At 39.7% G+C, this 25,861-nt stretch overlaps 1 long non-coding RNA gene across 5 annotated transcripts in view; it reads left to right on the top strand.

Moving 5' to 3' along the window:
• Positions 1-3,844: 3,844 nt before the first annotated feature.
• LOC138990986 (uncharacterized) overlaps positions 3,845-25,861 on the top strand; it is a 56,736-nt gene continuing 34,719 nt past the window's right edge. For all 5 annotated transcript variants that reach the window (XR_011467005.1, XR_011467008.1, XR_011467007.1 and 2 more), the window contains exons 1-4: positions 3,845-4,000; positions 6,436-6,514; positions 20,483-20,555; positions 23,472-23,650. This is a non-coding gene — a long non-coding RNA (uncharacterized lncRNA). The remainder of the gene's footprint in view (positions 4,001-6,435; positions 6,515-20,482; positions 20,556-23,471; positions 23,651-25,861) is intronic.

The following is a 25,861-nucleotide window of genomic DNA, read 5'->3' on the forward strand; positions in this document are numbered from 1 at the left end:
GACCTTTGTTGACAAAGTAATTCTCTGTTTTTGAATATGCTGTCTAGGTTGGTCATAAGCCTCCTTCCAAGGAGTACGCGTCTTAATTTCATGGCTGCAATTACCATCTGCAGTGATTTTGGAGCCCCAAAAAATAAAGTCTGACACTATTTCCACTGTTTCCCCATCTATTTCCCATGAAGTGATGGGACCAGATGCCTGTGGATAAACCCAGGGAAGGGAGAAGGCCCTTCTCAGATTATCCCAGTGAATGTTCTGCCCCTAAAGTTGATCAGAATCTAAAAGAAGTCACAGTATTAATGTTGTACTCAAATGAAGAAACATCTATAGTGGGCAACAAGCAATCAAGAATACCACGATAAGACCCCTAAGATCTTTGGGGATTTACAGAAAGAGACCAGAATCCCAGATACCATGTGTGTGTGTGAAAGTTGCTCAGTCATGTCCAACTGTTCATTTATTGAAGGTTTACTGTGAACACAGACCTATACTAAATTTTTAACATCTACTATTGCAGTTAATTCTCATTACCACCACCCTGTGAAGTGAATATATTTTTTAAGATAATTTCTGATGTGGACATTTTTGCAGTTTTTATTGAATTTGTTACAATATTGCTTCTGTTTTACATTTTGGATTTTTGGGTCATGAGGCACATAGGATCTTAGCACCCCAACCAAGGATCAAACTTGTACCCCGTGCATTGGAAGGCAAAGTCTTATTAATAACTACCGAATTGCCAGGGAAGTTGGTGAATATATTCTTGCCATTCTCATTTTAGACATGAGGAAACCAAGGCTCAAAGAAAAGAAGTGATTTCCCAAAGTTTCACTGCAAGTGGCACAGCCAAGATTCAAGCAGAATCTCTTTGCTGCCAAGACCAGTTCTCCTAACCACTATGTAAGAATGTCTTCACAACTTTATCATGCCACACTCAGTTTTTGAGTTTGTCAGGAAAACCCTAAAATATGTGTCAGCTTTGCTCAAAAACTTCTATAAATCAGGTTCAACTCTTCTTTTGGGTCCAAAGACTTGATCATTCATTAAGCCCACCCAGAGACAACCTGCCAATAAACATGTAATCCCAGGCACAGGTTTACACTTTGGTATTGAAACTATAAAGACAGATAGATAAATATTATTGCTTGGAGTCCTACAACTCTCTCATACTAAATATTTCTGTAATATTTCCTCTGGGCTTCTCTCAGCAGTGATGTGTTTTTTTTAGTATTCCTCCAATTTTGGCCACTTTCATCTGTTCTGAATAGAACAATGTTATTCTCAATCAGTCAAAATGTCACTTCCTTTTACAGCCAAGGTTCTGAACAATGATACTAAATAATATAAATGATGTTATGCATTTGATGACTGTTTTATGCTTTCTGCAGCCTCTTCTGGGACAAGACACTCAGGCTTCCCCTGTAAATCTTGCCAGCTCCCCAGATCTGCTCCCACTATCAGCTTCTCCCCTGGAAAATTTAAATCTCTGCTTAAAACATTAACTTCTTCTTCATTTAATTATTTTTTATTGCTAAGGGTTTCCAGCTGACTTTATGGCCCTGGGATGATTAATTTTTAATGCCTTTCTATCTTTCTTCTTTGACCAACTCCCTCCATTTTCAATTTGAATGCAATTGTACCTTTCTCAAAAGCATTTGCCTCTTGCTGGTTTGCATATTTCGGGGACGGAGGTGGCTGATGCAGAGTGGAAGGCAGCATTTCTGCAGAGAATAACTGAAAGATAGAAAGCAACTCTGTGCCTTTCCTGTGAGTCTTGTTGACAGCAAACTCTCTAGCATCAGTAAATCTGCCAGTTCTAAGTCCTGGCAGACAATGAATTCCCTGAGAGGGTTACCGTGCTAAATTCTGTCATTGTCATGCACAAGGTATGGATTGAGTCATATCTTTCAAACCACTGAACATTCATTGGGGAAAACACAAATCCCTTTAAAAACATACCTTAAAGGCAAGTCATACCTTCTCCCAACCCCGTTCTCAAAAAACAAAACTGAAAGAAACTGAGGATTTGTTTTGCAAGTCAAAAAGTACCCGGCTTTTTATATTCACCCAGTATATGGCTATTTAAATGTTGCAGAACATTTAATGACGTGGAAAAGATGTTCACTATATATTTGGTGGAAGAAAACAATCTGCAAAACAGAGAGTAGGGTATAATTTCTAAAGGTATATTTATGCATAAAAATACTAAGGTTATTAATAATAATTCTGTCTAGGGATGATAGAAATAAATGTTTATTTTTGTTCTTTGCTTCTCTGTGATTTCTAAGTTTTCTATATGACTATGTATTGCTTTTATAATTAAAAAATAAGAGCTATAATTTAAAATAGAAGTTCCTCGCATTTAGGGTGATAATTGAAATTAAATAAAGAACCAGAAACCAAATCCTTGAGAGTGTGTAAAGGAGAAATGGGAGATGCTCAAAATTAATAATAATATTTATCAGTATATTAAGGACAATGGTAGAAATATCATCTTCCTAACTCTCCAGGTTGTAAAAGTTTTACAAACATTTTACAAGCTTGAAAACTGGGGCTCAGAAAAGTTACATAAAGTGCCCAAATCTGCACAGATTAGGCTCAAGATTGACAAATTTCAGATCCCCATGACTTCAAAATGCATACAATTGTCACAGTGCCATACTGCCTGAACAGCAGTACATTTCTACACACAATTGAGCTACCCCAATAGATTCATTTATTTTATACAGGAGACGATCGACTCCCAGCCCCAGTGCTAAATCAAGAGCAGGTTTCTAAACCATTTTTATTCTTGCTTTTAAAAAATATATGTGCAAGTGTAGAATAATATATTCTTTCCATTACAATTTATGAGCATGTCATAGTTTACGATGCATTTTTCACATCCATTAGTCTCCCTAACTATTTGATTTATTCACTAGGTAACTAAAATATCGTCAAACTATACTTAAAATATTTAACAACCTGTGCAGAAAAATAAATATATATATAAATCAAAAATGAAAACCTCTGCTTCTATTTTGTCTACATAAACCAAAATATATATATTTATAGAACTGGTTAGCAGGTGACATAAATTGAAATAAAAGTTGTTTACCTGATTAATAATTTCTTCTAATACTATAAATTATTGACACTACCCTGTGTTGGATGAAGCTGTCACTAGCTATCATCATGTAGCCTCCATCTGTTTAGCCACAATTTGACAGAAACTCTGCTAAATGGATGATCATTAGGTCATGAGTAGTCAAGGAATGTCTATTATCATCAACAATGTTTTATTTATGGTGATGATTCTTCTCTCAGCTTCCTTGAAGTAACAGCAATTCCATTCAAATTCTTTGCTAGGTCTTATAAAAAGGTCTAAATGTTTTCTATAGTCAATGGCTCTATGATCAACTAAGTCACCAAAAATATTTGACGACTTGTATTACATATTTTAATAGGTTGAATATAAGTCTTTCAACTTATGTGCTTGAATCCTAATTATGTTACTCTTAATTTTAAAAACCTGTTTCCACATCTGTGAAATGGGGATTATGATAGTTACTACAGAACTTAAATGTCATTATACATGATGCCTGGCATAGAAACCCTGTTAAACTTTAGCTTTCCTTTTTATCAAAATGAATATAGTCAGTACCCATGCTAGATGGGCATTCCGCAGATTTTCAAAAACTGAGCTCATTGAATGAAAATGCAGTTTATGCCTCATGGCTCCCTCCCTCCCCACAGCCTCTCTCTTATCTCAGGAAGTGACCAGTGTGCAGGGAATCGGCAGTGTCTGGCCATCGTTACGTTGTCCACTATTTCTGTCACCACCCCACCCTCCCACTCTTGCAATCTCTCCAAGTCTCTTATACCCCAAATCCCATAGATATTTCCATTCTTTTCAGCAGAAATAGAAAGGAGACTCCAGAGTAAGACACCCTCTGCTGCAGAGACCCACAGCTTCAGCTGGGACCCAGCACGGAGGGAGGGAGTACTAGCTTGTGAAGTGGTGAGCACCCCTGCAAGAACTCTATTTCCTCTGTGTGTGTGTGTGTGTGTGTGTGTCTGTGTCTGTGTGTCTGTGTGTGCTAATTAGCTTCAGTCTTGTCCAATTCTTTGCGACCCCATGAACTGCAGCCCACCGGGCTCCTCTGTCCATGGGATTCTTTATGCAAAAATACTGGAGTACGTAGCCGTGTCCTCTTCCTTCCCAATCCAAGGATTGAACCCATGTCTCTTATGTCTCCTACCAATGTCTAAGCTTGCTCTAGCAAGGATGAAATGCAGGGGAAAAAACCAGGGATAGGAGCCATAAATAATAGTAAATGAATGGGCAGGGTTGTGTTCCAACAAAATTGAATTTAGTTTGTCAGGCCCTAGGCCCTAACAGATGTCCAATGCACAACAGATATGAGTGAGTGCCTAGTGAGGCACTTGTGTTTAGCTGCTAAGCTGAGTCCAGCTCTTTTGTGACTCCATGCACTACAGCCCAGCAGGCTCCTCTGGTCATATGATTTCCCAGGCAAGAATACTGGAGTGGGTTGCCATGCCCTCTTCCAGGGATCTTCTCGCCCCAGGGATCGAACCCCGTCTCCTGCACTGGGCAGGGTTTCTCTTAATTTTGAAGGAAGAGCAGAATCCGGCTCTGTTGACAGAACTTTTATCCTCCCCCCTTACAAATTGAAATACAATTTGAAGTGGAGGGAGTAAAAATTTGCATAAGACCAAAAAGACCTTCTGGGAAATAAAATGTCAAGACCTTTCAAACTTTCTTCCAGGTTCAAAGTTATTGAAACATCTAAATATTTGAGGGGAAGATAGAGGGTGTCCCTGACCAAAGCCTATGGACAGGAAAGCTCTACCAAGCCCCCTGAGATCAAAATCACCATGAGTGAGATGGAGGATATTGTTTCTGGATTTGCCAAAAAGCTAATTCCAAACCATGCATTCTGATAACATGATGTCTTTATAATCCTCAGGCAATGCGCTGGGCTAATTGAAAAACCTGGGTAGAGAAAGTGCTATTCCGCTGAGTCAGTGTTGGCATGAGGTACCCACATCTAGACATGACTGGGGTGTGGGTTGTTCTTCTAATCCCTGCTGTGCTATGCCACAAGCCAGCATCTCCTCAATCTCTATGGGCCGGACCTTGCAGGACCTGGTGGTTTTATGAAGCACCAGAGATCAGTAAAAAACAATAAGCCTTTGGAGAGAGAGACAACTTGGACTCACCATCTGGAATCAGCTGGCACCCCAGGCTTCTTGGACCCACCATGAGAAGAGCATCCTCTGAGGAAAAGACTACATTTTTTGCCACTCTGAGCAGATGGAATCCTGAATATTGCATAATGATGCATCCTTTTCAGATGACATCTATTTGTCCTAACAGACTAATGATGATGTTCCCTCTAATTACAAGTTTAGCAGTAAATTTTTACATGAAAGGATGAATAAATGAATGAAAGCTGGAACAGAATACCTATGCCTGAAGCAGAATTCCACATCTTTGGCTTCCAAAAACTCTCAATCAAATGTCCCTGAGAACTTCCTCAGATCTGACTTCCCACACAAACCTTGCAGATTTTGTGCACCGTGATGTGAAGTACACGGCAGTCTGGTTACATGAGAGTTGACACAAGCTAACAGCTTTTCAAAATTTCTTTTTCACCCTTGATGAGCACAAGTTCACAGTCCATAGGTCCCTGCAATCCAAATATCCCCACGGAAACACTTTGGGCATATCACTCAGGCTCTTCCTCCGAAGCTCTCAGGACCAAAGCAGTGACAGCGTTAGGTTTCGTTCCAGTGCACCTGTTAGGCGTAACCTAATTGTTTTACTCAGTAACCACTAAATCTGCCAGTCAATCTTCACAGGTTTTTCTGATCTGCGCCCGCACCCTAATATCCCTCTAGCCTCCAGCTACCAGAAGAAATTTTACCAAGCTCTGTCAAAGGGAACCATTATATAAATATTAAAAGACTGAAGGGCTGATCAGAACAGACATTTGGTATCATAGGATTTGTAAATTGACTTATGCACTGTGTGATATATGGCAAGGCATCAAGAGGCAATAACAATTTTGCGGGGGAAGATCATAAACCCATCAAGTACTCTACCCCATGTGCATATGGGACTACTCTGGTGCCAAAAAGTGATGCTATCACCTCGTCCAAAAGAGCTAATGCATTTCTAACTTTACTATGAATGTTGTCTTTTAATAGGCCCCCCTCTAAAAAAGAGTTTCATTTTTTGTTGACATTTCCAATATGATCATTTACACAGTTGGAGAGAAGTTCTCCAAGAGCTGCACTGTAATTTTGATGTTCTGTACCCAAAAATTCCTGAAACCAGCATTTCCAGGGGACTAAGCTTCATTTTAATCACTGGTGTCCTTATTCCTCTCCGTTGTTTCTTGCCATTTGAACACTCATCTGTTTTTACAGGGAATCATATGAAAGGCCATTCTGTGACATAGCAGTCCAAGAGCTCCCAAGAGGACATCAAGGCATCTATTCAGGACAGGTATGTAATCATGCAAAGGGTGCTTCTGGCCAAGCATCTCTGATGTAGGCAAAATCATGCCTTCTTGGCAGAACACTGACAGCTCTCAGCAATATGTCCTATCCATGCTGGTGTTTTGACAGTTTCAGTACTATCAAAGTAAGTGTATACATGGGTATTCACGTAAGTTGTTTGACCTTGGACAAGTCACTGCATCAGAGGATCCAGTGGGGAAGCCCCCAGTAAGTACCAGGGGTGTTGATACCTGCCATTCCATCTAACCAGATGTGGGTAGTGTCGAATGAGGAAGTGGATTTTTTTTTTTAATTTTTGGATGATTTTCTTTTTTTTTTTAATTTTATTTTTTAACTTTACAATATTGTATTGGTTCTGCCACACACCAAAATGAATCTGCCACAGGCACAGGAAGTGGATTTAAATGCAGTTTGTAAACTCTACAAAGAAAGCAAATAATAGAGAGAGTGGACGTTCTGGAGCCAAAAATCTGAGTCAGAATCCTGTTGTATAACCAAAACCATTACTTCATCTCTCTGAGCCTCGAGTCTCCTATCCAGAAGGGGACAATAATAATTATCGCACAGGGTTCTTGTAAGCAACAACATTGTGTGGTGCAGAGTAGGCACATAATACATGACTAAACCATTCACATATTTTAAGTGGGCTTTCACTGGTGGCTCAGAAAGTAAAGAATCTTCCTGCAATGCAGGAGACCTGGGTTTGATCCCCTGGGTCAAGAAAATCCCCTGGAGAAGTGAATGGCTACCCACTCCAGTATTCTTGCCTGGGAAATCCCATGGACAGAGGGGTCTGGTGGGCCACAGTCTATGGCACTGCAGAGTTCGACAAAAACAGAGAGACTAATACTTTCACTTTCAAGGAGAAAGGAGATATAAATATGTGTTTTCAAATCTCCATATGTAACCAAAAGTCTTTTACATCTTTTTGTAAGTTTGCCTTCATGATTTACCCATTTCTCACTGGAATAAAACAGGATGACAGTGTCTCCTTCATGGAAGATATAATCTCCCAGGGCCTTCACTGTACTATAAGATGCCTTCATGCAAAACTGGAAACTCAGCCCAGTTTAGGTAGACACAGTCCAATGAAAGGAAAGCTTAGATTTCAGCTCCCATGAGCCACCTCAACCAAGGATCCTGTGCATGACACAACCAGGGCAATTATAAAAAACGGTCCTGAGGACCATTACATTGTGTGATACCCTGCGAAATCTCAGAGCAAGAGGCAAAACAGAACCTTCAAAATTTAGAACAATCACGTGCTTCTTATAGCCATACAGTAACCCACTGAGTTTGCCTACTGAATTTATCAAAAAGTCACCCAGATGTCTTTGGTATTTAAAAAATTAAAATAAAATTTAAAATAAAGCGAGAAGTTAAAAAAAAAATCACCTGGAATGTAAATTTTGGTACAGCCACTATGAAAAATAGCATGGACCTTCCTTAAAAACTAAAAATAGAACTACCATATAATCTAGCCATTCTACTTCTGGGCATATATCTGAAAAACCCTGAAATCACGAATTCAAAGGTATATAAGCGCCCCAGTGTTCACAGCAGCACTGTTCACAGCAGCCAGCACGGGGAAGCCTCCCAAGTGCCCATCAACGATGACTGGATTAAGAAGATGTGGCATGTGTGTATTTATACATACAATGTAATTTTACCCAGCCGTAAAAAAGAAATTCTGCCATCTGTAGCAATGTAGCAGTGTGGATGGATCTCGAGAATGTGACATTTAGTGGAATAAATCAAAGACAAATATTATATGATACCACTTATCTGTGGAATATAAAAATATCACAAATGAATGCATATGCAAAATAGTAACAGACTCACAGATATAGAAAACAAACTTGTGGTTACCAAAGAGGAGAGGGAAAAGTGGAGGGACAAATTAGGGCAATGATATTAACACAAACTACTACACATAAAATGGATAAGCAACAGGATATACAGTATAGTTCAGGGAACTATGCCCATTATTTTATAATATCCAATAATGGATTATAATCTGCAAAAATAATGAATCTCCATGCTGTACATCTAAAACTAATACAGTATTGTAAGTCAACTATATTTTAACTTAAAAAAGGAAAGCAAACCAAAAAAAAATAAATAAAAGTCACCTAATAAGTCATTAAAAGTGAACCTCCACTTGGTCATTTCCAGTGAAGAAGTAAGTCTTGAGCTCTCATTTAACATTCTAAAGAGTTCCTTGATTTCCTAACCAATCTTGTTTGAGTGTCTTAAATAATGCATTATTTCTTGGAGGTATTAACCCATGGTTTCTCTAGTGAAGCTGCAAAAATTAAGCCACATTTAGGACCAAAGGGTGGAGAAGGCGATGGCACCCCACTCCAGTACTCTTGCCTGGAAAATCCCACAGACGGAGGAGCCTGGTAGTCTGCAGTCCATGGGGTCGCTAAGAGTTGGACACGACTGAGCGACTTCACTTTCACTTTTCACTTTCATGCATTGGAGGAGGAAATGGCAACCCACTCCAATGTTCTTGCCTGGAGAATCTCAGGGACGGGGAAGCCTGGTGGGCTGCCGTCTGTGGGATGGCACAGAGTTGGACACGACTGAAGCAACTTAGCAGCAGCAACAGGACCAAAGGGAGAGAAAGGTCCTCCTAGACAGCAAGGTCCTCAATGTAATGAAATCTTTTTTTTCACTTCAGACAAAAAGAATATGCCACAACCTCAAGAACGTGGTTACAAGTGTGGTTCTAAGCCCTTAAGATATAAATAATAAATGTATATTCAAATACCAATAGTAATAATAAGAATAAATGCCACTTGTTGCCACATAGGGATTGCAGTTAACAGACTATTTTCATAGCCATTTTTCATATAATGCTCCCCAATAACCCTACAAAAAGGAAGCACAGAAACAGTATTTCCTTTGGTGATAAGAGGTCAGGACAGAGAGGAAGAATGACTTGCCCTTCACTACACATGCATCGTTTGTGGATTTAAACAGAGGCTCCTGACTCTCAGGCCTAGGCCGTGCCGTGACACTCCTGTCATTTTCTAGATTCTTTCCATTATATTCGCCAGTCTCCCCAGCGCCCATTTACAGTTGTCTAATGTGTGATAAGCAAGCCTGGAGAGCCCATACAGAACCCACTGTTTATTCTCCTCCTGCCTGTAGACATCTGTTCCAGCCCTCCTCTTCTCTCATCCACCAAAAGAAGTAAAGTCCAAGTAGTGACCAAATAAAGGTCCTGTACATTGTCTTTCATGCACTACACACACGTATCAAAGCAATGACTCCACCCCCGAACTGAGAAGACGCTCCACAGCGGGAAGCAATACTGAACTAGATGCCCTTTCTTTTGAAGAGGCTCAGGGAGTTAGTCACATCAGGCCAGATGGATGGACAGGAATATCCTTTGAAGATGCCAAATAGATCTGAAGTGCTGAAGACAGCATCACTTAAGGGCCCTTCAAAGCCCCCAAATTGCTAGCCATTTTACAACGCCATCAGAAATGGGAACTGTCTCATTAGGGGGACCTACTGTGAGCTTGATAACACAGTGTAATGTATGACTCATCTTTGAGCCCAGTCATGCTGACAGCTTTTTGATTTAGTGTTTTTTGAATCAATTTTCCCATCACACTCACACTGAATTATACTGAATAGTTTACAGTGTCCTGGCAAAGTCAGCGTACCATTTAATGAGTCAGCAGCTGGTGTCTACATATGGCGGAAAGCTACCTCAGTGTTACTCTGAGGAAGGGCTATTGTGATTGTTCCCATTTTGCAGATGTACAATTTTACTGCATGCAATTAGTCATGGTTACTTATCTGGTCTGAAAGCACATTCGGCTAACTTTGTCCAAGTGCTAGCCAGGTCGCCTTGGCCAGTCACCTAAGCTCTCTGAACCTGTTTACTCATCAATTATACTAAGAGATTGCACTAGATAATCTCCAAAGCAATTTCCAAAAATGTTTTTAATTTTCTGACTGTCCTCAAATCATAGTTTGGAAAAGTGCTGGATGCAAATCCAAGTGAATAAAAACCATGGAAATCATTCTAAGCTAGCAATATCCAAGAGAAATTTTCTACAATGATGAAATGCTCTATAACTCCAATTTAGGTCAAATAGAGTGACCAATTTAAGTCAAATATGCTAGCCACCCATAGCTAGCAAATACTTTAAATGTTGCTAATGAGACAAATAAAACTGAATTTTCCATTGATTTTATTATTAATTAAAATTTAAATATCCCCATGTTGCCATCATCTACAATATTGGACAGCACAGGTCTAGACAAAGATGTGCATTTCCATGGTGAGTCTCAGGAGTGCAGTGATGAGAAAGAAGAAATAAGAATTTCTAAAATATAAGGGACAACTTTTTTATAGTTTGGATATAGTTCAAAATTTTCCATGGCCAAAGTTCTGGGCCAAATGGCAGATTTCCACTCCATCCCTTTCATATAGGACTGTCTTTTGATCCCCAACAAGAAAGCTATGCCTGACAGTTTCAACAGTAAGATTATGGAGACTTGGACCAGGGTGGCAGCAGAAGAGATGGAGAAAAGTAGGAAGATGACGGATGTATTTTAGAAGCACAGCCAGCAGAGATGACTGGTGGTTTGGATGTGGGTGATAAGGCAAAAGCAGAAATAGAGGTAGATGACATGTAGATTTCTGACCTGAACAGAATATTTTCCATACTACATTTCAGTGATATCTGGTCTCTCCTACGTTTATGTGTTGTGAAGCTCTGACTCAACATAAATACCTGGATTAAAGTTGCCCTCTCTCTCTCCATCTCACCTCCCAAGAATAAAAGATTGCAGCTTTATCCTGAGAATGGAAGGATTCATACTGTCAAAATCATAGAGACACTTCCCAAGTTTTGGAAATCTGTAGTCTCAGCTGTGAGACCTCTCTTCAGCCATAACATGAGTTATCCAACAAGGTCTAACCAGCTTCACCCATGAGGATTATCTCCCCTCCTTAGCCAAGTGGGGGAATGGAATTTTAACAAGTAAAGTACAAGTTAACAGATAAGTACAATAAATCCTCTACTTGTGAGCACATTCTTAAGTCCACTTTGGTGGTAAGTCCAACAAAGTTAGCTTAGGTGCCCAGCTAACACAACTGGCTGTATACTGCTGCTTTTAGCTTGCTTCACACATCTTGGGCTTAAAATAAAGATACTGTACTAGTGTACTCTATACAGTTTTGTACAATAAAGAACACAAAAGCATAACCACACATAGAGGATGCGCACGTGTGCCAATGTACATAAGAAACGTGACTGGACATGCAAACGCATGTTCACGTCTTTGAGAGTTCGCAATTTGAAGGTTCATATGTAGGGGGCTTACTATATCAGAAAGTGGTAAGTAGGGAGCTGTTCATAATCTATAGAACAGAGTTATCGGAATCCAGGACACAGCACTGACATCAAATGGAGAAGGTGTCCAAAGCCATCATAAAGACTTAGAACCAAGAATCTGTAAACCAAGGAAATGGCCAAAGTGAAACGATTCTGAAATATGAGGGGAAAACACCAGGGTGACCCAGTACATCTTGCCTGTCGGCTTAAATACTACCTGTGAGCTCACAGCCTTTGGCCCAGGCCTTAAAGTCACTCAAAACACCTGGCCAACCATCACCTTAGCAACAGAGAGTAGGGGATAATGCAAGTGTTTTCTATCAATACCAAATTAATTACAGAAACCTAACTGTTTTTTCATTGCTTACTTCTTCATCACATAATAGTATTTAAAGCAACACCTTTTCCAACGGAAATGAATACAACTGGATACTGCCAATATGTCACCTTTTTGTATGAAAAGGACTCCGCTGGTATTTGAAGGATGTTCCTCCTGATTGCCTATTGTCATAGCCTGAGATTAGAGGGGAGAGAAAGTATGGCTTCTGATTGTTACAGCCATGATTAGAAAGGCCTCCAGTCACATCTTATTAATTTACTGTGGAACAGAATGTCACATTGACATTTCAAATTATCCTCTTGCTTTGTTCACAGGATTATTTTGAGCTTAAACTCACTGGGCTTCTAGCTTGGCTATTTATGTGAGCTAAGAACTCTAATCTCCTAATGTCTTGACCTGCACACTAGACTAAATTTTACTATTTATAAAAAAGATTGATTGTCCTACCTTGGGGTCAAACAGGCCTGGGTCTTCTTGGGTTAAGTGATTTATCCTTTTGGTGCCTTAGTAGCTTATATCTCATAAAGAAAATAATATTAACTCTCATGTTTCTTCTGAGGACTGTGTGTGATAATACAGGAAAGGCTTTAACAACTACACCAATAAAAGGCAACTCACAGTAAACTAATAGTTAACAATCATAACAGCTAACATTTTTAGCACTCCCTAGAAGCCAAGCCTTTTGTTGTCATTGCTGTTGTTGTCGTTCAGTGGCTAATTAACGTCTGACTCTTTGCGACCCCATGGACTACAGTATACCAGGCTCCCCTGTCCTTCACTGTCTCCAGGAGATTGCTCAGATTCATGTCCACTGAGCCAGTGATGCTATCTAACAATCACATCATCTGCTGACCTCTTCTCCTTTTGACTTCAATCTTTCCCAGCATCAGAATCTTTTCCAATGATTCAGCTCTTTGCAACAAGTGGCCAAAGTATTGGAGCTTCAGCGTTAGTCCTTCCAGTGAATATTCAGGGTTGATATCCTTTAGGATTGACTGATTTGATCTTCTTGCAGTCCAAGGAACTCTCAAGAGTCTTCTCCAGCTCTACAATTCAAAATCATCAATTCTTTGGTACTCAGCATTCTTTATGATTCAACTATCATATCCATACATGACTACTGGAAAAATCATAACTTTGACTATATGGACCTTTGTCAGCAAAGTGATGTCTCGGCTTTTTAATATGCTGTCTAGATTTGTCATAGCTTTCCTTTCAAGAAGCAAGCATCTTTTAATTTCATGGCTGCAGTCACTGTCCACAGTGAGCCAGGCCTTTGCATAATCTAAATACATTTATTAACTTAATTTTCACACCAACTTTGTAAAATAGACGCTATAATTATTTTATTTACTTTTTAAATAGATTTGGCTGCACTGGGTCTCAGTTGTGGCGCTCAGGATGTTGGAATCTTCACTCTTCATTGCAGTATGCAGGATCTTTAGTTGCAGCAGGTGAACTCTTAGTTGAGGCATTGGGGTCTAGTTCCCCGACCAGGGACTGAACCCAGAACTGCTGCATCAGGAGCATGGGATCTTAACCACTGGACCACCAGGGAGTCCCTGCTGCTGCTCCTGCCGCTAAGTCACTTCAGTTGTGTCTGACTCTGTGCGACCCCATAGACGGCAGCCCACCAGGATCCTCTGTCCCTGGGATTCTCCAGGCAAGAACAGTGGAGTGGGGTGCCATTGCCTTCTCAGCGAAGTCCCTAGACACTAATAATTATTACCTCCATTTTACAGATGAGGACACTGAGCCCCTCGAAGTTAGATTATATTGCCACCCAGGCAATCTGGCTTCAGGGCCTGAACTTATACAATCTGCTACTTTGCATCTATCTCGATTTCTTCACAAAGCTACATTTTCTACAGTTTGATCTCCAGCCTAAACTTCCCTCTGAAATCCAAGCTCACATATCCAATAGCCAACTGCTTTCTCATCATTTCCCCCTAAAACTCTAACAGACTCTCCACTGGAACAGGCTCAACTCAAGTGTCACATCACATGCATTCCTCACCCTCTCCCTGAATCCTGTGCCGGTCACCTTACTCTTTGTGTCACTTATGTCGGTTGTATCCTTCCAGAAATGACCGCTCTTCCTGCCTCTTCTTCTCTCGAACCACACGTCTACTTCATTAGTAAGTAATTACTGGCTCTTCTTTCAAAATATTCAGGATTCACCACTTTTCATCACCCCCTCCACATCACCCTGGCCCAAGCCATCATCATCTCTTGCCAGGATCACTGCTACAGCCCCCCTGACAGGTCACTCCAAATCTGCCCTGTGCCCCTACATTCAGCATCTAGGAGCCAGAATCATCTCCATACCCTCCAATGACTCCCGTGCCTCCCTAGGTAAAAATCATAGTTTGTATGAGACCCCACATTGGACATGACTGAAGCGACTTAGCAGCAGCAGCAACTACATAATACTGTCCCTGCTGTTATCTCTGACCTCGTCCTTTGCTATTTTCCCTCTCTTTTTAAAAATACTACTTAATTAATTTTTGGCTGTGTTGGGTTTTCATTACTGCTAAGCCTTTCTCTAGTTGCCGTGAGCCGGGGCCATTCTTCATTGCAATGAGCAGGCTTCTCATTTTGGCGGCTTCTCTTACTGCAGAGCTTGGGCTCTAGGTGCACAGGCTTCAGTCGTAGTGACATACAGGTGCTCTGCGGGCATGTGGAATCTTCTTGGACCAAGGACTGAACCCACGTCCCCTGCACTGGAAGGCGGATTCTTAACCACTGAACCACCAGGGAAGTCCTTCCCTCTCTCTCTCTCTGTTCCAGCCACACTGGCACCCACTGTTTCTGGATCACAACAGAACACTGTGATCTCATAACCTTCACACTTACTATTTCTTCCTCCTTGAAAGTTGTTCTGCTGGATATTGACATGGTGCCTTCTTTAACCTCCTGGTCTCTACTTACTGAAGGCTTTACCTTCTTCTTCCTTTGGTCCTATTTCCCTCCATTGTTTCATTCTTCTCCATCTAACACATTATGTATTTCCTTATTTGTTATGTTCATTACCTAACCTTGGGCTTCCCTGGTGGCGCAGCTGGTAAAGAATCTGCCTGCAATGCAGGAGGCCTGGGTTCAATCCCTGGGTTGGGAAGATCTCCTGGAGAAGGGAAAGGCTACCCACTCTGGTATTCTGGCCTGGAGAATTCCATGGAATATATATAGGCCATGGGGTCACAAAGAGTCGGACACGACTGAGTGGCTTTCACTTTCACTTTACCTATTCTTCCCACTAGAATGTAAGCTTTACAAGGGCAGAGATTTTTAATCTATTTGGCTCATGTCTGTATATTACCATCAGAGAAGGCAATGGCAACCCACTCCAGTACTCTTGCCTGGAAAATCCCATGGGCAGAGGACCCCAGTAGGCTGCAGTCCATGGGGTCGCTAAGAGTCGGACATGACTGAATGACTTCACTTTCACTTTTCACTTTCATGCATTGGAGAAAGAAATGGCAACCCACTCCAGTGTTCTTGCCTGGAGAATCCCAGGGATAGGGGAGCCTGGTGGGCTGCCGTCTATGGGGTTGCACAGAGTCAGACATGACTGAAGCGACTTAGCAGCAGCAGTACATTACCATATGTAAAATAGATGACCATTACAAGTTCGATGCATGAAGCTGGGCATTCAAAGCCAGTGATCTGGGACAACCCAGAGGGGAGGGAGGTGGTAGGGGGTTCAGGATGGGGAGACACATGTGCACTCGTAGGTGATTCATGTCGATGTATGGCAAAAAACACCACAATATTGTAAAGAAATTATCCTCCTATTTTGCTCACGTCTGCATCTCCTATACCTAGACCATGTGGGCATATAGGTGACGCTCAATATTTATTTAGTGAATAAATGATTGAATAACTCAGTTCTCTCCCCACAAGGAGCTGAACACCTACAGCAATATGCCAAGTATAATGAACTACATAATGATCTCCTAGTCCTAGTTCTCTCCTGAAGGTCTATACTTTTCCTCATGTTCAATCTCAGTGACTCATTTCTTTGGGGTAAGTGTTATTAATCTACAAATACTTACGAGAAGGAAAAAGTAACAAGCTACCATCAGTAAATGGTATCTTAATGTAAATTGGTTTACATAGTTTCCCCCACCTTGTGAATTACTTGAGAACATGTTCACTTAGAAGTAAAGAAAAAGATGACTAGGGAAGACCAATAAACCAAGGAAATAAACTGATGTCCAATAACCAGATATTGCACATATGGGAGGTGGTAGAGGAAGGGGCGGGAGCCCTGGCATGGGAAGGGCACTACAGGGAAAGATGAATCTCTCTTTCCTGCATATGTGCCTGGGCTGGTCTAGAATCTTCAGGAAGAGATCTTTAGTCCCTGGTACTACATCTCAGGCTCAAATGAGAACCTTGGTTGTTTTTTGTTTGTTTGTTTCCTCTTTCTATTCTTTTGCTTTGCTATGAGACCTAAGAGTTTACATTCTCCCCCGCTCTCTGCAAGGCTGCTGCTGCTACTGCTGCTAAGTCACTTCAGTCGTGTCCAACTCTGTGCGACCCCATAGATGGCAGCCCACCAGGCTCCCCCATCTCTGGGATTCTCCAGGCAAGAACACTGGAGTGGGTTGCCATTTCCTTCTCCAATGCATGAAAGTGAAAAGTGAAAGTGAAGTCATTCAGTCATGTCCGACTCTTAGCAACCCCATGGACTGCAGCCCACCAGGTTCCTCTGTCCATGGGATTTTCCAGGCAAGAGTACTGGAGTGGGGTGCCATTGTCTTCTCTGCTCTGCAAGGCTACTCACATCTAATTTGCCTCTCTATTTGCCTCTCCAGATTTCTCTATCACCCACAGCTGGAAATGAAGCAGAACAACATCTTCCCAGCCCCCTACAGTACAGGCTTCTGTGAGTCTTGTCCCTGTGGCACCCTGGCATTAGACAGATATTCCAAAACCCATTGCATATTATAGTGACTCATGGTGTTTAGAAACATAGGAATGATTTTTTTACTCAGTCTGAGGTGAGAGCAAGCAGTTGGTGAATTCCCTTAGGGGATGTGAAAGTGCAGCCCTGGTTGACAGTGACTAGGGTGGGAGAGGCCAACTCTGCAAGAAGATCCAGGTTCAAGTCTGGCTCCAGCTCTCACCAGACATGACGTTAGCAAAGTCACTTCATCTTTCTGAAGATGATTAGAAAGATTAGGTTAGATTAGAAATTCTGACTCCTGATCATAAAAATAACCACTCTGATTTCTTAGGATTATTGTAGAGAGTAAATAAGAAAATTGTGTGAAAGTGTTTTTATAGGACCACACTACTTTGGGGTAGTTATCCAATGGGGCAAAAGTAGGAGTTGGATATCACTTGAATAAAGAAAGCACACGGAATCTAGGGGATTCTTTACCAAACAACTACTTTTCTAACAGCTATGACAACAGAAGGAGAGTAACTCCACATCAGGATGTGAGTGGTAGAACCCTACAAACAGGCTGTTCTGACACAATATCAGCAGTATTGATCTTATAATAATCAAAATGATTTATTCACTATATCATATACATAATACTGTTAAGAAAAAGAGGAAAAACTGAAATTCATAATCTAACCACTCATGGATCACCATTATTGCCATCTTGATAGTCTTCCAAACTTCAACACATAAAGACACAAAAATATGCAAGACAAGATAGTACATATTATCATTTAACATCCTTTACTTAGTTAACATGACATTAATTTCTTTTAATATCAATGAATACAGATCTTTGATTATTGACCTACAGGCCATGTAGTAGCCAATCTCCAAGCATTTATCTATTAAAGTGAAAGTGAAAGCTAAGTTGCTCGGTCCTGTCTGACTCTTTGTGACCCCATGGACTGTAGCCCACCAGGCTTCTCCATCCATGGGATTCTCTAGGCAAGAGTAATGGAGTGGGTTGCCACTTAGGCTATTTCAAATGTCCCCTCTCACATAAACAATTCTGCAATATAATCTTGTACATATGTCACTATTCACTTGTCCATTCATTTTCCCAAGATAAACTCCAAGTAACAAAAATGCTCAAAGACAAGGCAAAAAGAACCATATTATAGGGTTCTTTTTTAATTACAAGAAAAATACAGGACTTTTTTAAAAATCCAAGTAATTTATGCTAATTGCTCACTAAAATCTATGTTCTCTTCATCTGCCTGAAGAGAGGCACACTGCAGGAATAAATTTCCCAGCCTCTCCTGAAGCTGGGTACAACCACGGGACTAAGTTTTAGCCAATGGAATGTACACTAAGTAATAGATGCCAAGTGCCAGCCTGGCCCACTGAAACCTCTCATGCCATCCTCCTGCATCTCTCTTACCTCTGTTGCTGGTAGCTGACGAGACCTAGGGACTCTTTGGAAGTTATGAGATGAAGATAGTCTAGTCTCCATCAGCCTGGATCTCTGAAAAACTATCACAAACCTAGTCCACTTCCTGCAACACTAGAACAAGCTTAGATTACTCACGTAAGTCAGAAAAACTTCTGTGTTTAGGCCACTATACACTTTGAGATTTATTTGTAACAGAAATTAGACCTCCTTAATAAAGAAATGTATACCTTCAAGTAGCATAATGCCATAACACACCCCTAAAACATGTGGCATTGGCTCAGTTAGTGGCTTAGTAGAATACAGTGGAGAAAAATTTTAATATAGGCTCAAAAGATAGACACCCATAAAATACAGTTACAAGACATTTGGTAAAATGTCTTTCTTGGAAGACAGGACCAGTGCCTTCTAAGCTTTTATCTGTGGGGAAAGTGGTTAGAAAACAGGTATTAAAGTATGCTGATTATTACTCATTACATTTAGTAAGGGTTTGCAAGAAATATATGAGCTCAAAAAAGAATTGGTTGATTTTCAAGGAGAAATAAAAGAACCTCTAACTTAGACATTCATTGACAGATGAATGGATAAAGATTTGGTACATCTATACAATGGAACATCACTCAGCCATTAAAAAGAATGAAATAATGCCATTTGCAGCCACATGGAAGGACTTGGAGATTATCACACTAAGTGAAGTGAAATAGAAGAAGACAAATATCATATGGTATCATTTATATGTTGACTCTAAAATAATTGACACAGATGAACTTACTTATAAAGCAGACTCACAGGCTTAGAGAATGAACTTATGGTTACCAGAGGGGAACAGGAGTGGGAAGGGAGAGATGGGGAGTGGGGAGGGATAGTTAGGATGTGTAGGACTGACATGTCCACACTGCTGTATTTAAATATAATACTACAGAGCCCACACACTTTAGAGCCTACACATCACAATCAGAGAGAAACCCACATGCCGCAAGGAATATCCTGTGTACTTCAAGAAAGACCCAACACAGCCAAATAAATAAATACACAAATATTTTTTTAAAAATAATAATAAAATAGATAACCAACAAGGACTTATGTATATCACAGGGAACTCTGCTCAATATTATATAACAACCCAAATGGGAAAATAATTTGAAAAAGAATAGATAGATGTGTATGCACAACTGAATCACTTTGTTGTATGCCTGAAACAAACATGATATTGTTAACCAACTATGTTCCAATATAAAATAAAAAGTTTAAATAAATCACTGAACCCAAGGTCACCTAAAAAAATGAAAAGAAAACAAGCTTATGGTTACCAAAGGAGAAAAGTGGGAGGTAGGGAGAGTAAATTGGGAGTTGGAGAATGACATATACGCACTACAATATTTAAAACAGATAACCAACAAGTACCTACTATATAGCATAGGGAACTATGCTCGATATTCTCTAATAACCTAAATGGGAAAAGAATTCGTGGGAGAAGAGGTACATGTATATGAATAACTGAATAACTTCACTGTATACCCAAAACTAGCAAAATATTGTTAATCAACTATACTCCAATATAGAATGAAAATTTATAAAAAAGAATATTACTGATTTCAGAGGACTAAATCAAAGATTTGACATAGTTGGAAATTTCAAAGAGTTGCAGCCATCCTGTCAGTGAAGTAATGGTTATAAAACTTAGACAGCATGAAATTTGGATGATATAAAACTTAGATGGTAAACTTAGATGGTATAAAAGTTAGATCATATGAAACTCAGACAGTATAAAACTTAGACGGTATGGAGATTCCTTTAAAAACTAGGAATAAAAGCACCATATGACCCAGAAATCCCACTCCTAGGCATATGCCCTGAGGAAACCAAAATTGAAAAAGACACATGTGTCCCATTGTTCATTGCAGCACTATTTACAATAGCCAGAACATGGAAGCAACCTAGATGTCCATCGACAGATGAATGGATAAAGAAGTTGTGGTACATATACAATGGAATATTACTCAGCCATAATAAAGGAATGCATTTGAGTCAGTTCTAATGAGGTGGATGAACCTAGAGCCTATTATATAAACTGAAGTAAGTCAGAAAGCAAAAGGTAAATATCATATATTAACACATATATATGGAATCTAGAAAAATGGTACTGAAGAATTTATTTGCAGGGCAGAAATGGAGAAACAGACATAGAGAATAGACTTATGGACATGGGGAGAAGAGAGGAGAGGGTAAGATGTATGGAGAGAGTAACATGGAAACTTACTTTACCATATGTAAAATAGATAGCCAACAGGAATTTGCTGTATGGCTCAGGAAACTCAAACAGGGGCTCTGTATCAACCTAGAGGGGTGGGATGGAGAGGAAGATGGGAGGGAGTTTCAGAAGGGAGGGGATATATGTATACCTATGGCTGATTCATGTTGAGGTTTGACAGAAAACAACAAAATTCTGTAAAGCAATCATCCTTCAATTAAAAAAGTATTTAAAAAAAAACAGCAGGCATTGAACACTCAATAAATGTTATCTATTATTATTTCAAAATATAAATAAAAGTACATGCATTGATGTGGCTAGATAGCACTCTATGCCTATAATAAAATAACAACTGTCCATTTGGAGCTAACAAAAACCATAAAACAAATCTATAAAAATATTTACTGTTTTCATAAACACTTTGATGGCCAGCAAATGAGATATCCAGAAGTAAGGGTAAACACTGCCTAGAAATATTGTAGAAATAACAACATCCACCCCAGTAACTTAAAGTAAAAATCACAGCCAAACTCTTACACGTCATAATAGAAAATAAAATAGCGTCCACCTGACCCTCTAGTATTTGTCTTCTGAGGGTGTTTTTTCCCAACAAGCCCAAGAGATCAGTAGAGACAAAAGCAACCACTCTTTTAATTGAATAACATGTTAGAAGAACAGGTGCTGGTGAACAATTGATGCATTGCCCAGGGCTTTTCTTAGTTGTTCATCCACTACATTTACAGAAATTTTCAGATATTTTCAGACATCTGAAATATTCAAAAATTTCAGATATTTTCTTACAAAAAATGCTAAATGCAGAGCTCATATATGATAAATTATTTCCATTATTGTCTCAAAAGGGAGTACTTTCTCTGGAATTTCTTGGAATAATATCACATTACCAATGACATATCTGAGTTTCAGAGCACCTGGTACCATCTTCCAGTTTGTAAAGGTCAAGTCTGTTTGTGCTCAGTCAGTATTATGCACTCTCCTTTACGTTCAGCATAGCTCCTAGCTCAGATTTCTCAGACTGTCCTTCATACACCTCTTCCCTGACCCATCCCTCTCACCCTCCCATGCACTGGCCTGAGTAGACTGCCCCTCTTCTGTACAATTCTCATTGTATTGTGTGAATGCCACCACCCAATAACTCCAATTTATTATCATAATTGTCATCACATTTTTGGAGAGCTATGTGGCTAGATGCCATATAATGTACTTTATACACTCTATTTCATTCAAATCTAATATACTATTTTATAATAAGTAACCTGAGACACAGTTTAGTAAGCAGCTAGTATCAGAGCCAAGGTTCAAAGCCAGGCAATCTAACCCAGGAAACCATATTCTAAAGAGCCAGTAATAATAGTTGGTTTTATTGCCTCTTTTCTTCTCTTCTTCAACAAATATTTACTGATCACCTGATACTACAAGCCACGCTCACTTTCACAGGAAATGAGTAAGGGAGTGTGTTTTGTTTTTTTCATCTTAGGATTCCCAATGCTTATTACAATGTCCGAAAGATAGCTGCTGCTAAATAAACTTATGAAGCATCATCATTACAAATTACAAAAACATATAAGCATATTTTCTGTCCTGCTTCTATATAGTCTAACAGAAAGACAGGAAAATAATGAATATCCTTCTGAAACAAAATGGAATGGGCTGGCATTTCCCTGATACTAGAAATATATCAAACAGAGGCTAAGCCTCTGCAGGTTAATAGTCTTAATCCTTTAAAATAGAACCATGAGTACAAAGATTGTAACTTGCTATGTTCTCGAATTTTCAACATTCTAGCACTTTGGTCTGTTCTAATTCTGTGCTCTATGTTTTTATTTTATTTTTTTAATGGTCCAGAAAATATAGAGACCATTCCAGGCTCAAATGGAGAGATGAAAATTCATGGAGCAGGTGGAAATTGAGCCAGATTTTTGGAGAATAAGTAGAATTTGAATCCAAGCCAAAAATTTGTCACTTTTGGCTTGGAAATAACAGTGGGTCCACAGAAACAGAAATCGTTATAAAGTTGGTGTGAAGTTGGTGTGAAGACTATCCTAACTAAAATAAAGAGAAATTGACAGGACTTCTGTGGAGGTCCAGTAGCTAAGAAGCCACACTCCCAATGCAAGGGGGCCTGGGTTTGACCCCTGGTCAGGGAACTGGATCCCACATGTTGCAACTAGGAGTTTGTAGGTCACAACTAAAGATTGTGCATGTCACACCTGGTGCAGCTAGATAAATAAATAAATATTTAAAATTTGTTTTATTGAGTATAGTTGATTTACAATGTCATGTTGATTTCTGCCATATGGTTAAATGATTCAGAGATAGATATATATAGATATATATAATCAAATAGAAATTTGATGATGATGGAATCACAATGAGATGATGGTGACAGATAGACGATGATACTATCTAATAGAGAGGCAGACAGGCAGACAGGCAAAGTAGGTTCTGATCCTTAGAGGGACTCTCAAAAGAGTAAAGTTGGAATTAAAGAGTTATTTTAGGTTTGTTCACAGAAAAATAACTTTAAAGATGTGGTATATGAAGCACATTGGCCTGGTATCTGAAGTTCCGAAGTTCTAAGAAGAGCTCTCTTGTTCTTTTCCTCTTTCCTGGACTGGGGATAGGCAACCTCAAGATGACTGTGATTCAGGAAAAAGAGCTGGTGGAGAACTGGCCACATAAGTTGGCTTGCAGCCACAAGAACATTCCTCACACAACTGAGTCTTCAGATTTTGTTCCTTGGCAAAGAACTAAAGTCACCCAGAGAGGTTTCTCTTTCCCTTAGGCAGACCCTGCATCATGGGTAAACCACCTTCCTACCTCTTTTTGCCAACCTCCACCATCTCTACCCCTAGGCCAGAATTTCCTAGAAACTTAACTCAAGAATTGTTTTCTACGATGGCATACTCCACTCCCTTGTTCCTAAGTGGGACAAAGGTGCACAGCACTGCCCCACACACTCATGCCCAAGAATGTCCCCAGAACACAGTGGCTATCTGCATGGCTACTGGCTTTCTCCATGGGCTCACACCCACCTACAGGAGAAAGCCGAACCTCGCAGTTTAGCTTTCCTGACCTTGTTAATGTTGACAGTCGTTTGCTGGCTCAGCTCTGCCTCATAACCAGAACTCATCTCATAGACGTTCTTCATCAGTCAAGCTCATAAGCCTACTCTAGCCCTCCATCTGCTCTCTACTTCTCACATCTCATGTCTTCTCTGAATTTCATCCTGTGTCCTATCCTTGACACTCTTAACCTCTCTTCACAGTCCAGTTTTCTTCAATTTCCTAAACCCACAGAAATTTCCACTTCCTTCGAACACTTAAAAATGTTTCTACTAATTTTTTGACACTTAATTTTAAACTCTTCTATCATTCCTTAACTGCTCTTGTGAGAATGTCATTTCCTATCAATTACATTCCATGAGGTAAAGACTTTGTTGAAAGCTTCTGTATCCTTCACAGTCCCAGGCACCGATAGGTGCTCAACAAATACACCCCCAGGGAAATTTGTGATTACTAACTACCCATCTAGATATTTGATGAAACGGTGGCAGGGGAACAGATTAGAAATGGATAATTCATCATTTCTCCCATTGTCATGTTGCAGAATTTTAATTAAGTAACTCTTGTCATTACATATGGCTATTCAGAAAATAAGAATGCAGTTTTAGCTCAAAGGTTTGATTTGCCTGAAATGGAATGGAAATGACCATATTATTCTAAAGCAACCATATGCTGTACCTCAAAATAATTATTTTTGCACTCTGCTTATTAATGCTTAAGAGCTAACTGGTAAGACATATCAAACCAGCACCAATCTGACAGTTCATTATTCACTACCATTTTCTGCATCTATTGCAAAACAAACAATGATTTGCTAAACTGAGTTTTCTCTCTCAGTGAAATAAGCCTGGTAATAGCAGAGTGTCTCTAGAAACATGTATGGCTCTTCCAACTCTACAGAGTATAGCATATCCATACTCACTGCACTCAGCAAAGGCAAAATGAAGTCAGGGGTCATTTTTTTTTAAGAAAAGTGAAATGCAGTAACCTATCTAAACCATAAAAAAAATTTAAAAGTCAGGAATGGCCTATTAAAATTACAGAAGAATCACTTGCTTCACAAAAGATCATGATGCAATGTACAATACATAGATCAAATTCCTGGCATTTATGAAATTAACAATCATTGTTTCAATCACTCTGCTCACAATCAAACAAATAATATGCATAATCTATTGTGTTATAGAGGTACAAGTTTGAGTCATGTACACTGAGGTGATTTTTACATACAATGTGATTTCACTCAATGTCAGAAACAATGTTGTCAAGTAGATATTACAACATTCCCCCCTTAACAGGTGAGAACAGCATGCAAAGTATTTATTTCTGTTGCATTCATAAATTTTGGCTTTCCTAAGCCTGCCTGCTATTTCAACACCAGTCTAATTCCCAGGTGTAAGGAGGTCATACACAAGCTTTCTTTAAAGATCTTTTTCTTTTGTTGGGCTTTGGATCTGTATTAATTTTTCAAGTTTTCTTCACAAGTGAAGCTGAGATTGATACCAACATAGGAAGGCTTCATTTTATTTTCTTCATTAACAGAGTTCACTTATCTCTGAAAAGCTGCCATGTAATTCTCTGAGATTTGCAAACAATATTTGCATGCAGTGATTGAGAGCTAGTGTCAGAGAAGTTAACCAAATGCAAAAAGGGCTTCCCTGGTGGCTCAGTGACAAAGAATCTGCCTTCCATGCAGGAACTACAGGGGACTTGAGTTCAGTCCCTGAGTCAGGAAGATCCTCTGGAGAAGGACATGGCAACCCATTCCAGTACTCTTGCCTAGAGAATCTCATGGACAGAGAAGCCTGGCAGGCGACAGTCCATAAGGTTGCAAAGAGTCAGATATGACTGAAGAAACTTAGCATATTAGCACACCATCCCAAAGTGAAAGATACCTCTGAGTGACCCTCAGATTTGACTGATAAATGCAATAGGAAGGGTACAGCTCT

This window comes from Bos mutus, chromosome 15 (assembly GCF_027580195.1).
Source record: "Bos mutus isolate GX-2022 chromosome 15, NWIPB_WYAK_1.1, whole genome shotgun sequence".
In the NCBI taxonomy this organism is placed as follows: domain Eukaryota; kingdom Metazoa; phylum Chordata; class Mammalia; order Artiodactyla; family Bovidae; genus Bos; species Bos mutus.